Here is a 15,894-nt window from a genome sequence, read left to right as displayed (position 1 = left end):
GACCACTGGACAGCGTCAGAGAGATGCCACACACAGACTACTGCAAGAATCAGAAAGATAGGTTCCACACAGAGACCTCTGGCAAGAGTCAGAAAGAGAGGTTCCACACACAGCCACTGGCAAGGGTCAGAAAGAGAGGTTCCACACACAGACCACTGCAAGTGTCAGAGAGAGAGGTTCCACACACAGACCACTGCAAGTGTCAGAGAGAGAGAGGTTCTACACACAGACCACTGGCAAGAGCCAGAAAGATAGGTTCCACACAGAGACCTCTGGCAAGAGTCAGAAAGAGAGGTCCCACACACCGCCATTGGCAAGAGTAAGAAAGAGAGGTTCCACACACAGACCACTGCAAGAGTCAGAAAGAGAGGTTCCACACACAGACCACTGGCAAGAGTGAGAAAGAGGTTCCAAACACAGACCACTGGCAAGAGACAGAAAGAGGTTCCACACACAGACCACTGCAAGAGTCAGAAACAGAGGTTCCACACACAGACCACTGCAAGTGTCAGAGAGAGAGGTTCCACACACAGACCACTGCAAGTGTCAGAGAGAGAGAGAGGTTCTACACACAGACCACTGGCAAGAGTCAGAAAGATAGGTTCCACACAGAGACCTCTGGCAAGAGTCAGAAAGAGAGGTTAGACACGCAGACCAATGCAAGAATCAGAGAGAGAGAGAGGTTCCACACACAGACCACTGGCAAGAGTCAGAAAGAGAGGTTCCACACACAGACCACTGGCAAGAGTGAGAAAGAGGTTCCAAACACAGACCACTGGCAAGAGACAGAAAGAGGTTCCACACACAGACCACTGCAAGTGTCAGAGAGAGAGAGGTTCTACACACAAACCACTGGCAAGAGTCAGAATGATAGGTTCCGCACAGAGACCTCTGGCAAGAGTCAGAAAGAGAGGTCCCACACACCGCCATTGGCAAGAGTCAGAAAGAGAGGTTCCACACACAGACCACTGGCAAGAGTGAGAAAGAGGTTCCAAACACAGACCACTGCAAGAGTCAGGGAGAGAGGTTCCACATACAGACCACTGCAAGTGTCAGAGAGAGAGAGAGAGGTTCTACACACAGACCACTGGCAAGAGTCAGAAAGATAGGTTCCACACAGAGACCTCTGGCAAGAGTCAGAAAGAGAGGTCCCACACACCGCCATTGGCAAGAGTCAGAAAGAGAGGTTCCACACACAGACCACTGCAAGTGTCAGAGAGAGAGAGAGGTTCTACACACAGACCAATGCAAGAATCAGAAAGAGAGAGGTTCCACACACAGACCACTGGCAAGAGTCAGAAAGAGAGGTTCCACACACAGACCAGTGGCAAGAGTGAGAAAGAGGTTCCAAACACAGACCACTGGCAAGAGACAGAAAGAGGTTCCACACACAGACCACTGGCAAGAGACAGAAAGAGGTTCCAAACACAGACCACTGGCAAGAGTCAGAAAGAGCTTCCAAACACAGACCACTGGCAAGGGTCAGAAAGAGAGGTTCCACACACAGACCACTGCAAGAGTCGGAAAGAGAGGTTCCACACACAGACCACTGCAAGAGTCAGAAAGAGAGGTTCCACACACAGACCACTGGCAAGAGTGAGAAAGATAGGTTCCACACAGAGACCTCTGGCAAGAGTGAGAAAGAGGTTCCAAACACAGACCACTGGCAAGAGACAGAAAGAGGTTCCACACACAGACCACTGGCAAGAGTCAGAAAGAGAGGTTCAACATACAGACCACTGGCAAGGGTCAGAAAGAGAGGTTCCACACAGACCACTGGACAGCGTCAGAGAGATGCCACACACAGACTACTGCAAGAATCAGAAAGATAGGTTTCACACAGAGACCTCTGGCAAGAGTCAGAAAGAGAGGTTCCACACACAGCCACTGGCAAGGGTCAGAAAGAGAGGTTCTACACAGACCACTGGCAAGAGTCAGAAAGATAGGTTCCACACAGAGACCTCTGGCAAGAGTCAGAAAGAGAGGTCCCACACACCGCCATTGGCAAGAGTCAGAAAGAGAGGTTTCACACACAGACCACTGCAAGTGTCCGAGAGAGAGAGGTTCTACACACAGACCACTGGCAAGAGTGAGAAAGAGGTTCCAAACACAGACCACTGCAAGAGTCAGAGAGAGAGGTTCCAGATACAGACCACTGCAAGTGTCAGAGAGAGAGAGGTTCTACACACAGACCACTTGCAAGAGTCAGAAAGATAGGTTCCACACAGAGACCTCTGGCAAGAGTCAGAAAGAGAGGTCCCACACACCGCCATTGGCAAGAGTCAGAAAGAGAGGTTCCACACACAGACCACTGCAAGTGTCAGAGAGAGAGAGGTTCTACAGACAGACCACTGGCAAGAGTCAGAAAGATAGGTTCCACACAGAGACCTCTGGCAAGAGTCAGAAAGAGAGGTCCCACACACCGCCACTGGCAAGAGTCAGAAAGAGAGGTTCCACACACAGACCACTGCAAGAGTCAGAAAGAGAGGTTCCACACACAGACCAATGCAAGAATCAGAAAGAGAGAGGTTCCACACACAGACCACTGGCAAGTGTCAGAAAGAGAGGTTCCACACACAGACCACTGGCAAGAGTGAGAAAGAGGTTCCAAACACAGACCACTGGCAAGAGACAGAAAGAGGTTCCACACACAGACCACTGGCAAGAGACAGAAAGAGGTTCCAAACACAGACCACTGGCAAGAGTCAGAAAGAGCTTCCAAACACAGACCACTGGCAAGGGTCAGAAAGAGGTTCCACACACAGACCACTGCAAGAGTCGGAAAGAGAGGTTCCACACACAGACCACTGCAAGTGTCAGAAAGAGAGAGGTTCCACACACAGACCACTGGCAAGAGTGAGAAAGATAGGTTCCACACAGAGACCTCTGGCAAGAGTCAAAAAGAGAGGTCCCACACACCGCCACTCGCAAGAGAAAGAAAGAGGTTCCAAACACAGACCACTGGCAAGGGTCAGAAAGAGGTTCCAAACACAGACCACTGGCAAGAGTCAGAGAGAGGGGTTCTACACCATTTGTCTGCCTCTGCTGAAGCTCCCTTTGATCTAGCAAAGCAGGAGAGGGAACATTCAGAGGAAGGGAGACTGTGAAGCATGCTGACATTTAAAGTAAATATGTCCCATGACATGAATCAGATCCAAACCAAACCTCTCAAAACATTGAAGTGGCCCAGTCTTGAAAAAGCAGATTAGTTCCCCAGAGGATTACAAATTACACAAGTAATTGAGATTTTTGTTTTAGAGAAGAAGGTACCCCATCTCCCTGACAGGATGTACACTAGTTGGCCTCACCAGTCTGAAGTCCTGGTCACGTCCAAACTTGCCTAACTGATCTAGGACAGCTAGGTTCCTGATTTACTTCCATTCCTTTTTGGTGTGGAGCTTTGATGTCATGTCAGGTAACTATAAAGCTCAGGAGATCAAAAGGAGTCCAAGGAATGGACGGCTGTAGAGCTTTGCAGCTTATAAATGAATATGCAAGTTCAGTTCTAATCTTGCACAGGACAGCGAGCATAGATATACACCTCTTGGCTCTGACCAAAGTGTTCAGCAGTGTAAGAAGTGTGGTGGTCTTCCTGCGCTTTGGTATTGACTTGCAGGTTGAAAGATCTTCTAAACCAAAGTCCTGGGCATGTAGACGTAAGTGCTCATGTACAGTCAAAACCAAAATCAAACTAAAACAAATAGGCATTAACTAGTATTTAAAACAATGGTATTTATTATTTATTTATTTGAAAGTTTTATAGAGCGCGAACAAGATCCTGGCAGATATCAGACCGCTATACAATCAATAAATGTTACTTATACATCAAAAACAGAAGAGCAAATCAAAACATATGTACAGGGGCGTATTCTAAAAAAAAAAAAAAAAGTAAGAAGTGATATACAGTCTGTCCATTAGTGTGAGACCGAGGGTCGGTATAATGTAAAGATTGCTAACAAGGGTCTTTATCCCGTATAGGTTAAGGATTTTTATGCATCATATTCATGTGAATTTGGCCATGAGGATGGCTTTTAACTCCTTTTTAAATGAGGCCACCTTCCTCCTGAAAGATATGTGGCTTTGGACCGATTGTTCAACCTAAAAGCATATTAAGCTGCCATAGTGAGTCCTGAAGGTAGCCTCACTCTTTTATCCCTACCCTCTGAATAAGGCTGTTAAGAGCATGTCAGCTGGTTAATGATATTCTAAAGAAACCTTGATAATAGTCAAAGAAGCATTAAGTCCCATCACAAAAGCAGTTGAAATGGGTTATTGTCATTAGGCTCCTCATAAGGAGTTAGTGTTTAAGCTCATGTGGGTCTGTGCCCATGTCCACTTGAGAAATATGATGTAATTCTGTCTTAGAAACCTCTGCCAGTCTCTGTCCTCTGTTTTTCACTGCAAACGCCAACATGTTCCTAAAGATTAGCTTGATACTGTCCGAGAAAAAATAAACAGCTCATGGACAGCCATGTCTTGCTAGGGGTGCAAAAGAGGTATGTAAGCTTTCTTGCTCTCCAGATGCTTACTGGTGATTGAAAAGCTGCTCTACTAGTCTCTTTATAGGACAATCAAAAGTGTGTTTTGTGTCTGTCTGATTGGAGCCTCGATTAATCCCTTGTCACTCTTCATTGCGCATCAGTTGGATTACTCAGCATGGATGCGTTATAAGGGAAAAGCAATGCAGGTGTAAATGGCATTCTTCATGATTTACATTTTAACCCCTTCGATGCTTGTGACGGAACCTTACCGTCATCAGTCACGGTTGGGTTGTGCTGATGACGGAATGATTCTGTCATGGCCACACCCATTTACATAGGGGCCCAGCACAGCAGGATAATCTCTCTAGGAGCCAAGGTGTTAAAGAACGCAGCTTCAGCTGATATCCTTTTACTCCTACCCAAAACACTGCCCTGAACTTTAAGTATTTCACAACCACAACGGAGAGAGCACCCTCCATAGGTATCGCAACTGGAAAGGATTCAAGGTACAGCAAAAATTTGTGAAACAAGTACCGTTTCAAGTAAATATTTTCCCCTTAACCGGCATTTTTATTTCTCCTATTAGGGTTGGAGCTACAGTACTCTCTTTCCTAGCAATGATAGGGTGGGAGTACCACTACAATCTAAGGTAGTGCAAACTGAACATCGCATGTCAGATTGGCCAGTGTTTTCACTGTGGACAGCCTAACATGTGCAGTTCAGGCTTACAAAAGCAATTTTACTAGGAAAATACACACCCCATCAGTCTCCAACGGTGCACTGTCTTTGCCTCACACAGGCAACCCTGGCATTGCTCTTATGTGGTTTAGTATAATAAGCAGTATGAGAGCAGTGTTTGGATTGGTTGGCTCACTTGGGGCTTATCTTGTGTGGGACCCACATGCACACAAGCAAGCAGCACGACTTAGGAGAATCCAAAAGCCAAGGTATGAATTCTTTTTATTTGTGAATTACTACATGCTTATAACAGACAGTAAGTGCTTTATAAATAGAATGTTCCCGATCACCTCTGCAATACGAATTTCATTCTACACCTATTGCTGCAAAATTAAATTCGTATTTGTTTTTACCTTGCCCTTTTTGCCGGGTTATCGCCAAACTTTTTGCCTTCCTTCCCTTAGTTTTCTGACCTTCTGTTTATTTGGCTTTAGGACTCTAGGGCTCATAACCACTGCACACAGTGCTAAAGTGTATATGCTCTCTCCTCTAAAACATATAATTGTTTTTTCCATGATTGACATATTTGAATTACTAATAAGTATCTAGTACAGTGCTACACTTGTGCCCAGTGCCCGTAAATCAAATACTAGGGGGCCTGCAGCACAGATTCTGCCACCCACATGAGTAGCTCTTCAAACATGTCTCAGGCCAGCCACTGGAGAACCTGTGGGTGCAGTTTTTAATTGCCATGTCAACCTGGAAAGTTCACCTACTTGCCAGGACCAAACCTTCCTTTTTTATTACATATAAGGCACAGAGAAGGGAGGTCAAAGGTAGCCCTATGGGCAAGGTGCAATGTATTTAAAAGGTAGTACACATGCTTTTGAGTTTTACATGCTGGGTTGTGAAAAACTGTTACATTAATTTTTGACTAAAGCAAGGCCTATTTCTCCCATAGGATAGCATTGGAGCAATCCTGTAACACTTTACAAGTGTATCTTTTAATTGGGAGCAGATGGAAATTTGGAGTTGGATGTCTCTGGACTCACAATTTAAATACACATCTTTTAGTGAAGTTGTTTTTTAAATTGCAGGTCTGAAAAGGCCACTTTTAGAAAGTGGCATTTTCTTACTTTAACCACTCTGTGCCTCCGCCTGTCCCTAGTATACACATCTGGGTAAGGGCGACAACTGGGCTTTGTGAATTCACTCTACACTGTCGCACAAAAAATAAGCTGAGGTGTGCCCTGCATATCCTGATGGGCCATCACCAGGCTGAGGAACCGGAATTGATTTCCGGTTATGTAACGCATATAATCGATTATTTAAAGTTAGCATGATGTATCTAGATTACTTACCGCAAAGTATGCAAACACTAGCATACACCCGAATTGCAGTAACTTAGGGTTCTAACATACACTGCTTTGCACGTTTTACACTTGTTTGACTTAACCGACGCCATTTTGTGGCCTCGCTCGAAGCCCTACATTAGCAGACCTTATTCAATTATTTCGCCGAAGTCGTTCCCCTGAGAAATGGCCCAACTGTTGCAATACTGCTGTCTCAGCTCGTTAGGTCTGTCAAGGTTATAGGTAGCAGAAGGAGGCCTGATAGGCACATTCCGGTAGGGGTGCGGGGCAGACTCTCTCGGAGTTAGCAGAAGGGAGTCACCCGAACGACCTTGCTAATCTAGGATGAGCTAAACCAAGAGCGCTTTGGCTCCCATATATGGTCTTTCCCTCTGCACCAACCTGTACCAACTTATATTTTTCCATCTTAGGTAACGGTTTCGAGAATGTAACTGTATATATGTGATGTTCTGATAATGTGCCAGCAGCAGTCTTCTTGGCGGACCTCGTGGGGTTAGGTCGCAAGGAGCTCCTCTGGCAGAGTTTGTTTGTTATAATAAACGATTGGACCTTCTACACTGCCAACCGACTGATTATTGGTAATGGGAATGGGATTGGTTGTGAATATAACTCTAATTGGGAGGTGGTACTTCAGTTTGCGACTCCGCCGGGACTCCGCGTTGGGGTCGTCCCTCTGTAATCAGAAGAGAAGCGGGACATTGAAAGGGGTGATCTTGATCCGGGGGGTTGAAGAATAGACCAAGAAGAATTCGGGGGTCTGCTCCGCTCTCCCGATCGCGAGAACCCCAGCTGCTAGTGGCCCCACGCCGGAGTCCTTCACGTGTAACCCGAGAACCAGCCATGTTGGCCTTATCAGGAGTTGGCAGTGAAGAACGTACAATCTGACCTGCGCGCACCAGGTGAGTGTCTTGTCTCGTTTTGAGTTGGATAACGTTTTTGCAATTGAGGACTTGGAACATGGCATTTGGTGACCTGTGGTCACGGAGAGAAAATAGGGGGTCTGACGGGGCAACATTGAAGTTGCATGTGCAGATGCCTCTGGTTTGGTCTGTGAACTAGAGATAGAGACTAGACGCCTTTGTGGGAATTGCAGTTCTCACTCGGCAGGACTGCTCTCGGGAACGCCGGCAGTTGAGATTGGGTAGCACCCGGACAGATCTGGAGCGGCGCTTGAGAAAGCGGGCTTAGCCAGCATAGTTCGGGAGGTGAACCATGAATGCCGTCGGATGGCCTGTAGGTCGGTCTGTGGTTTAGAAACCTGTGTAGCTATCTCTAGGCATTCTAAGGACAAGACTGTTATAAGAAGACGTTTTGCAGCTTTGAAAATTTGGAAAGGGTTCTCCACAGGTGGGAGTCGACTGGCTCCACCTCTTGTTTGCGAATATCTGTGTTTGTTTGTTTATGTCAAATTGAAGGTTTGTTGTCAAATTGGAGGTTTTTTTTTAATGAAAGAATGACTTTGAATGAAAACATGGCCATGTGTATGAGAGTGATATGATTAATGATCGTTGATTCTTCTGTGTTATGAACAATAATCCTCAATTCTTTTTCAGCTCAAATTAGGTAGAAAAGGGCAATGCCGTGCTTTAGTAAATTATGCTTTGGCTGCATTCACCGAGGGAGCACTAGGTTGGACGAAAGCCAGCCAGCTCCTCCGGAAGGAACACCCAGCCATGATATGTATTGCAAACTCGGGATAGGTTCCCTTCTTTTCAATACCTTATGGCACAAGTACACCAAAGATAATGTGGAACTACAGTGGCCAAAAACTGGGTCTTTTGACGAGAAAAAGATTCAATATTTACAAGAGCGTCTCTTTGCTAAGCGCAGTAGACAGGCTATGTTTGACACCCTTAACAAATGGCAGAAAGAGGCAAAGAGGAGACGCATTCGGTCTGAGAAACTTCTAAAAATACAGCAAGGGCAAACTAACTCAGAAAGCCATTGCACATGACAAGAATAAGACAGAGAAAAATATGAGTACTCGGATAGACAGTTCAGGTTGCAGGTGGATAAGAGTTATGTAACACGAAATGAGGCCGAAGATGAGATAGAGGATCTGTTAGATAAAAGACCTCCCCCACCGTATGCTCCACAGCGCATATACCCTGCGGTACCCATTCAAGTGGTGGCTGCGCCCCAAGCCTCTGCACCGGAGGAACGCCGGTCTCTCACCCTTCAGGGGAGTGTCGGTGCCCCATCTACCTCAGTGAGAGACCTGGCCACCCTCGTCCCTGACCCCAGGCATACCCTGGAATCGCCCCATGTACTGTTAAGTGTCCTGAGCCCCGTATGGACCTCCCAATCAGCCAGCACAACACCCGGAGAATCGGGACAGACACCAAAAGGGGGACCGGGAGGGTTGAATGATAAACGACTATTCACTAGATCATCTGTGGAGTATGGCGAAAAAGAAGCATTAGCAGATCAGGCCGTCCAATAGATGTGGAACAATGTATATACTGTAGCCGACATATGGAGTACTTTAAAGGATCTAGAGCCAGTGATGCAACAACACGCGTTGTTCCAAATGTCCAATTTCCTCATAGGAGCTTGGGAAGTCAGCTTCGACAATGGAAGCGCCCCTCAGATACTATATAACATCCGAGATTGGACCCATAAATTCAACATGGATCTACAGGAATTATATAAGAACGTAGACACATTGGTTAAATATCGAGGCAGGATGTTTTTAAAGAGTCCCATTTGGACTTCTCAACATCCCATGCGAGAGGCACACCCTATTTGCCTTCCCGAAATTCCCGAAGAACGCGACAATGCCCAGCAGGTAATACGGGCTCGGTGGATGCCTGGTTTAAGGAGCAATGGGTATACACTCCGTGGAAAAGAAGCAAAGTTCTTGCTCTGAAATCCCAACTACCTGACCCCCGTAAGAATCCCACCGCCTACTATAAGGAACTGACCGAGGATGCAGCCTCTGCCGTAATGACCCTGGCAGATGTTGAGTTATTCTTTGTGTTACTAGTTCCCGTTGATATATGGCGGCAGGTACACAACACTGATCATGCTGAACTAGGAGGGACCTGGGAAGACTTGAGAGGTTGGGACCGTGATCGTAAACCAGGAGATAAGCCTAGGAATGAAATAACCTCTCTGCCGGCAAAAATAATAACATATATGCACACCTTAATACCTCCGCGAAAAGTTGACTGGGATAAACTGACAGCTTGTAGGCAGAAAAAGGATGAAAGTGTATCCATCTTCTACACTAGATTCGAAGGAGTCTTCATTGACTTTAGTGGGCAAGATTAGGCCACGGAGGGTGGAACCACGTTGTTCGTGAACAGGTGTGTTACGAACTTGGCCCAGGAAATTTCTGCGCGGTTACAGGCTGCAGAAAGTACCTGGACTACCTCCACCCCTTCCGTGATTTTGAGTATGGCTCAGTATTATGAACATAGAGAAAATGAAAGTAAGGATAAAGTAGAGAAAAAGTCCAAGGACCTCAAAACTCGGGTGCTGCTTCAGCAAGTTGTCCGAGGACAAGGAGGGGGGAGAGGGGCCAGAGGGCCCATGTCCAGAGGGGCGGGCGCAGGCGGGGCTCCGACGGTAGGGATAAACCAATGTTCATACTGTAAAGAGGAAGGGCATTGGAAAGCACAGTGTCCGTTGTTGCTCGCCCAGAACGGTGCAGTCCGAGGGCGGGGACGAGGACGAGGTGGCCCCGATCGGAGTGATATGCGCAGAGAGGAAGGATCAGGCAAGTCTGAACGAAATCATTTCGATGGTCACCAAGGCAGGCAGTATTATCATGATGATTACGCATCTGAGGATCAGGATGCGTATGTCCCGCATAGGACAGCCAGGGACAGAGTAGGGGCCAAGTGTCGATCCCGGTCAATCAACAGGGACCTTATGTAACAGGGGAATTGATGGGGACTTTCCTAATTGACACAGGACGTACCCTTCTCCAACGCCTGCGAGATCGAACAAAGGCAAGAGGAGGGAGTGACAAGATCGGGTGAACCGGTCTCTGCTGAATCTGCAATTGCTTTAAATCCTGTTTTGAGTACCCCGGCAAGCAAAAGTTCTAATGAGAAAGAGATACCTACAGTGCTATTTTCTGATCAGGAAGTTCCGGGTCATGTGCGATACAACCTGCGGCCGAGAAAACATCACGGTGCCTCAGACCCCACCACTAGGAGATAAGGAAAAGACTCAATTGAAAAGATAGGGTTTGCTAGTTTGCAGGTCTGAGGTACCGAGCGGGACACTGGACTGAACTCGTTGAGAGCTGGAACTTTGATCACTGTGCTCTGTTCAGAAAGAAAGACTAACTCCTGTGAACGGCCAGATTGTACAACGGGATCATTCAGATCACAATTCTTTGTTTTCTTGAGATGAACGATAGGAGTCTACCTGTGAGACTCTGACGGACACAGGGAGAAGAACCCTCTGGCAGAACGGACTGCTAGGCCCGAGTTTATTTTTGGACTTTTAGCTAGGAATGTACCCTTTTGGTCGTATTGTATTTGAAGAAGAACTTCCCATTGCACCTCGATACGTGCCGTTCTATGAACCAATGTTTTCAACCTGGACCACGAGGGTCAAGGTAGCCTTTGTGTTGGTTATAACTGTTATAATAGCTGTTTTTATGGGCTTATTCGTATGTATATCTAGAGTATAAATACCCTTTGCAAACTCTTTTACCTTCCACTGTTGCACCGCCTGAGCATTTAATGTTCACCTTAGCACCCCACAAAGAACGACATCGCCAGACTTATGCGAAAAATGTATTTGTAGAAATGCTTCATCAAACGCATAGTGCTACCAGCACTACTGACTGCTGGGTTTGTGGGCTTCTGCCTTCTGTTGTGCACAATCACGATCTGTTCCTCTCACTACCCCTGTCCTATTTAGGGAGTTGTGAAGCATGGTTCAAAATGTTTTCCGCCATGTACAATCATTATATAGAAAATCACAAACATTATACCGCGAAAGATTATGATATGATTTTAGCATATATCGAGGAGCATCAGGGATTTGACCCATAAGGTAACGGGTGACGGGGATCGTTAGACTCTCAGGCGTGAATGAATAGGTACATGGAGGTTAGGAAAAGTACCTGGTTGCAGGATGAACTCTATGATTTTAACTATTTTAATGCTTCCCAATATTTCCAGCTTTTTGTTGATCGAAACGTTACAAGCGAACGCATTGTGCCCATTCCTATTTTAAATACTTCCTCATATTTCTGTGTACAGGGGATGGGGCATGTACAGGTTGGTGACAGTATTTGCAATTACACGCATCGTATGAAGATACCTAGCAGTCCACCATTGTTAACGCCACCCAATGTGTATTTCGTATGCGGGGAAAATGCTTACACTTGGTTACCCCGTGGTTGGGCTGGGCACTGCTATCTGTCCTTCCTGTACCCGCCGGTGTACATAGCACCGTCCAACTACCATAGAACACACCAGCTACACTCAGCGAGAGCAGTACCCAATAGGCAACGTAGACAGCTCAGAGCCACAGAAGTCGATCAGACCGACACCTCCTTGCAGCAGTTCACGGATTTTAGCAAAGGTTTGGTCCTGTTCTGGGGACCTATCTTTAATAGCAGAGAAATAAGAAGGCTGTCCAGAATAGTAGAAAACGTCATTAACATCACTACTGATATCTTGGCCAATATTACGGTTGAGCTTCAGGCGACCAGGCTCGTTGCGCTCCAAAACCGTATGGTTTTGAACGTTATCTTGGCTGATCGAGGCGGAGCATGCCGAGTGACTGGCAGCTCCTGTTGTGTATATATTCCAGACTCCGCCCCCACTGTTCATTTGGCCATTCAAAAGCTGCATCGCATAGCGGCCGAAATGCATACAGATAATGGATCCTGGTCACTATCCGGCTGGTTCTGGGGGCTCCTGACAACCTGGGGTTGGACATTGTTATTAATATTGGGTGGAGCGGCCGGTGTCATTTTCACCTGTTGCGTCCTAATACAATGTGGTCCGGCTTGTCGCCCCTATTGCACTTCCTAATGACGGCCCTGTGCGTCCCTGCCCCTGTTTCCGCCAAGATTCAGATGCTCCAACAGGAGATTCATGAATTAATGGCTATTGATGAGGAGGTTTTCCGAGATTAGCGTCACCTTTTTCTTTAGCTACATCACGCTAAAAGGAGGGTTTGAGGAACCGGAATTGATTTCCGGTTATGTAACGCATATAATCGATTATTTAGACTTAGGATGATGTAGCTAGATTACTTACCGCAAAGTACGCAAACACTAGCATACACCCGAATTGCAGTAACTTAGGGTTCTAACATGCACTGCTTTGCACTTTTTACACCTGTTTGACTTAACCGACGCCATCTGGGTGCTGAAAGGAGTATCGTCGTTGAGCGGGGCCATATCGAACTGGACAAATAAAGACTAAAGACATCGGATGGTCCCGACCTATATTTAACAGAACGTGAAATAAAAGATTACACCCAATGCATTAATACAGATGGCGACCTGAAATACATAATTCGAGCCTACATGATATAGCCATACAGTCTACCTTAGATATGTTCGGCTGAACATATTAATTTCAAGCTAAGTAGCTGACCTGTTTTCGTACCAGAAAACCATCCAGAATTTATCTAACTGAAATCCATCGATCCCATCTGGACATGGATAACTAAGTAAGAGTCGTCCGTCAGAATACCAATCTATTCAAAGTCCTAGCATACTGTTCTGATTGGAAGAAATAAAGCATGGCAAAATAGGAGTCCTAACAACATTTTACATACCAATACTATTAAAATTTTTGTTGCACATTACACATTGTTATGTTTGTACCTCACGAATGACAGTCACCTGACGAAGGCCACAGGCCGAAACGCGCGTAGTGTTTTATTCCACCACATTACCTACCTCAAGTTTGTGCTTTATCCCATCTTGCTGTCTACCTCAGTTTTCCATCGACCTGAATTTCATGTCTGTTTTGACTTTTTCACCATTGTATGCGTTATGTAATTGTATGGAATTTTGTTTGCACAATTAATATATTCCTTATCTAAATAACATTTGTAAGAAAAAAGAAAAAAATTATTTTTATACAACAATGAATATATATAATAAACTAAAAGAAAAAAGAAAAAAATATGTTGGTCTGTTCACTAATAAAAGTCGCATGTTAAATCATAAATATTGATTCAATAAAAGTGTAGTTTTGTAATAATTGTTTGCTATTGAGAGTGTTGCACTCTCTCTTTCCACAATTGCTTGCTCGAAGCCCTACATTAGCAGACCTTATTCAATTATTTCGCCGAAGTCGTTCCCCTGAGACATGGCCCAACTGTTGCAATACTGCGGTCCCAGCTCGTTAGGTCTGTCATGGTTATAGGTAGCAGAAGGAGGCCTGATAGGCACATTCTGGGAGGGGTGCGGGGCAGACTTTCTCGGAGTTAGCAGAAGGGAGTCACCCGAATGACCTTGCTAATCTAGGATGAGCTAAACCAAGAGCGCTTTGTCTCCCATTTATGGTCTTTCCCTCTGCACCAACCTGTACCAACTTGTATTTTTCCATCTTAGGTAACGGTTTCGAGAATGTAACTGTATATATGTGATGTTCTGATAATGTGCCAGCAGTCTTCTTGGCGGACCTCGTGGGGTTAGGTCGCAAGGAGCTCCTCTGGCAGAGTTTGTTTGTTATAATAAACGTTTGGACCTTCTGCACTGCCAACCGACTGATTTTTGGTAATGGGAATGGGATTGGTTGTGAATATAACTCTAATTGGGAGGTGGTAAATAATTTTCGGTACTTCAAGGCTGATGAGTCTTCCGGAGCTACAGTGGTGACAGGGGTTGACATTTGCACCTGAATAGGGCTGTGCTTGTCCCCACACAAAGAGCTGCGTACCCACCTGTAGATTGTCTGGAGCCATGGCAAGGAAGGGCAGGGTCTGGTATACTACAAAGACCTTTCTTTAAAGTCTCCCTACTTAAAAGCCTGATATGGATAGAAGTACTGGACCTCTAACACAATATAATCAGAACACTTCTGGACTGAATACATTCTTCCAGGAAGAAGAGATGTTGTGCTGTCAGGAGAGACTTTGACTTTGCTGCCCGCTTTGCTGCGTTGGCCTGCTGCCTGCTACTTCTTGAGTGGGAGTGAGAGGCCTGGACTTTATTCTCTCAATCCTTCTTTCTAAGGTTCTCCAAGGGCTTGACTGAGCTTGCTCCTCTTGCTGAAGTCTCAATGACATCAAAGACTTCACCTGCATCTTGCAACCAGCACCTGGGCTCCTCTGCTCTGACTCCTGACCTGCCAAGTGGTGCTAAAACCAGTCCTGGGCCCTTGGAGGTGAATTTGGCGCTTCAACCAAGAAATCAACACCCGAGGCGTCAGTAGTAACTGGCGTTTTTCTTCAAAATCGAAGCATTGCCTCTGTCTGCACTGAAGCCGTGGAAATCGCTTGCCAGGTTTGCCAGGTGTGCAATGTCATGACCTTGACTTCACAGCTACCCCGCCCTTGCTGCAGCGCCTCCAAAGAACTGCTGCAGTGTGAGTCTGCACACCGTGCCACAGATATATGTGGTGCCTTGTCCCCACTTCTGCACCTCCCCGGCCATGCGTGACTCCCGATCGATGCTCCTCCTGGGGCCCAGCGGTTCGACTTCAACTCCAAGGAATCGACATCCCGCACTCTCAACATCGGTGTCGCCTCAATGCCATGTTGCCTTCTGGAACCGAGTGCTCGCACCCTCAACCGAGATCATCTCCTCTGTGCAACGAATTGCCCGGAGCAACCAAAGCTCCAACAACCCTGCACCGCCTTAAGGAACCAACACTCACCTCCACTGTGCGACGCCATGTCTTTAGTTTCTGGTGCCTCCAAGGTACTGTGAGGGAGTTGGCTTGATTCCTGACACCGAGAAATATTCCCATTTGGAGCTATAGACTTGTAAGCACTGAATTTGTGATAAAATCTATGAAAATTCACGTCTTGACTTGTTTAAGTTGGCTTGTTGTCGTTTTGGTCTTATTTTTCTCAGATAAATATTGGCTAATATTCTAAACTGGTGTGGAGTACTTTTGTAGTCTTTTCACTGTGTTACTGTGTGTGTGCACAAATACGTTACATATTGCCTCTTTAGTTTAGCTTGCCAGCTCTGTGCCAAGCTAGCACAGGGTAAGCACAAGTAAACTTTTAGTGTGTACTATACTTATCCCTGTTATAGTGTGGGTCCCTACATGGACAGGCTTCACACCTCTGCCAACCAGAAACCCAATTTCTAACACTATCTCAAAGACCACATTTCTAACAGTATTGCAGAGGTGATCGGGGAACATTCCATTTACAAAGCCTTTATCATCCGTTATAAGCATATGTGAGTTTTACACGCC

General features: G+C 46.0%; 1 protein-coding gene across 1 annotated transcript in view; it reads right to left on the bottom strand.

Annotated features, from left to right (window-relative positions):
* The window catches only part of ANKRD22 (ankyrin repeat domain 22), a 268,125-nt gene that overhangs the window by 98,241 nt on the left and 153,990 nt on the right, over positions 1 to 15,894 (bottom strand). The window lies entirely within an intron of this gene.

The sequence above is a fragment of the Lissotriton vulgaris genome, chromosome 5, assembly GCF_964263255.1.
Source record: "Lissotriton vulgaris chromosome 5, aLisVul1.2, whole genome shotgun sequence".
Taxonomy (NCBI): domain Eukaryota; kingdom Metazoa; phylum Chordata; class Amphibia; order Caudata; family Salamandridae; genus Lissotriton; species Lissotriton vulgaris.
Note: the sequence above shows the minus strand (reverse complement) of the source record. Positions and strands in the feature narration are given on the sequence as shown.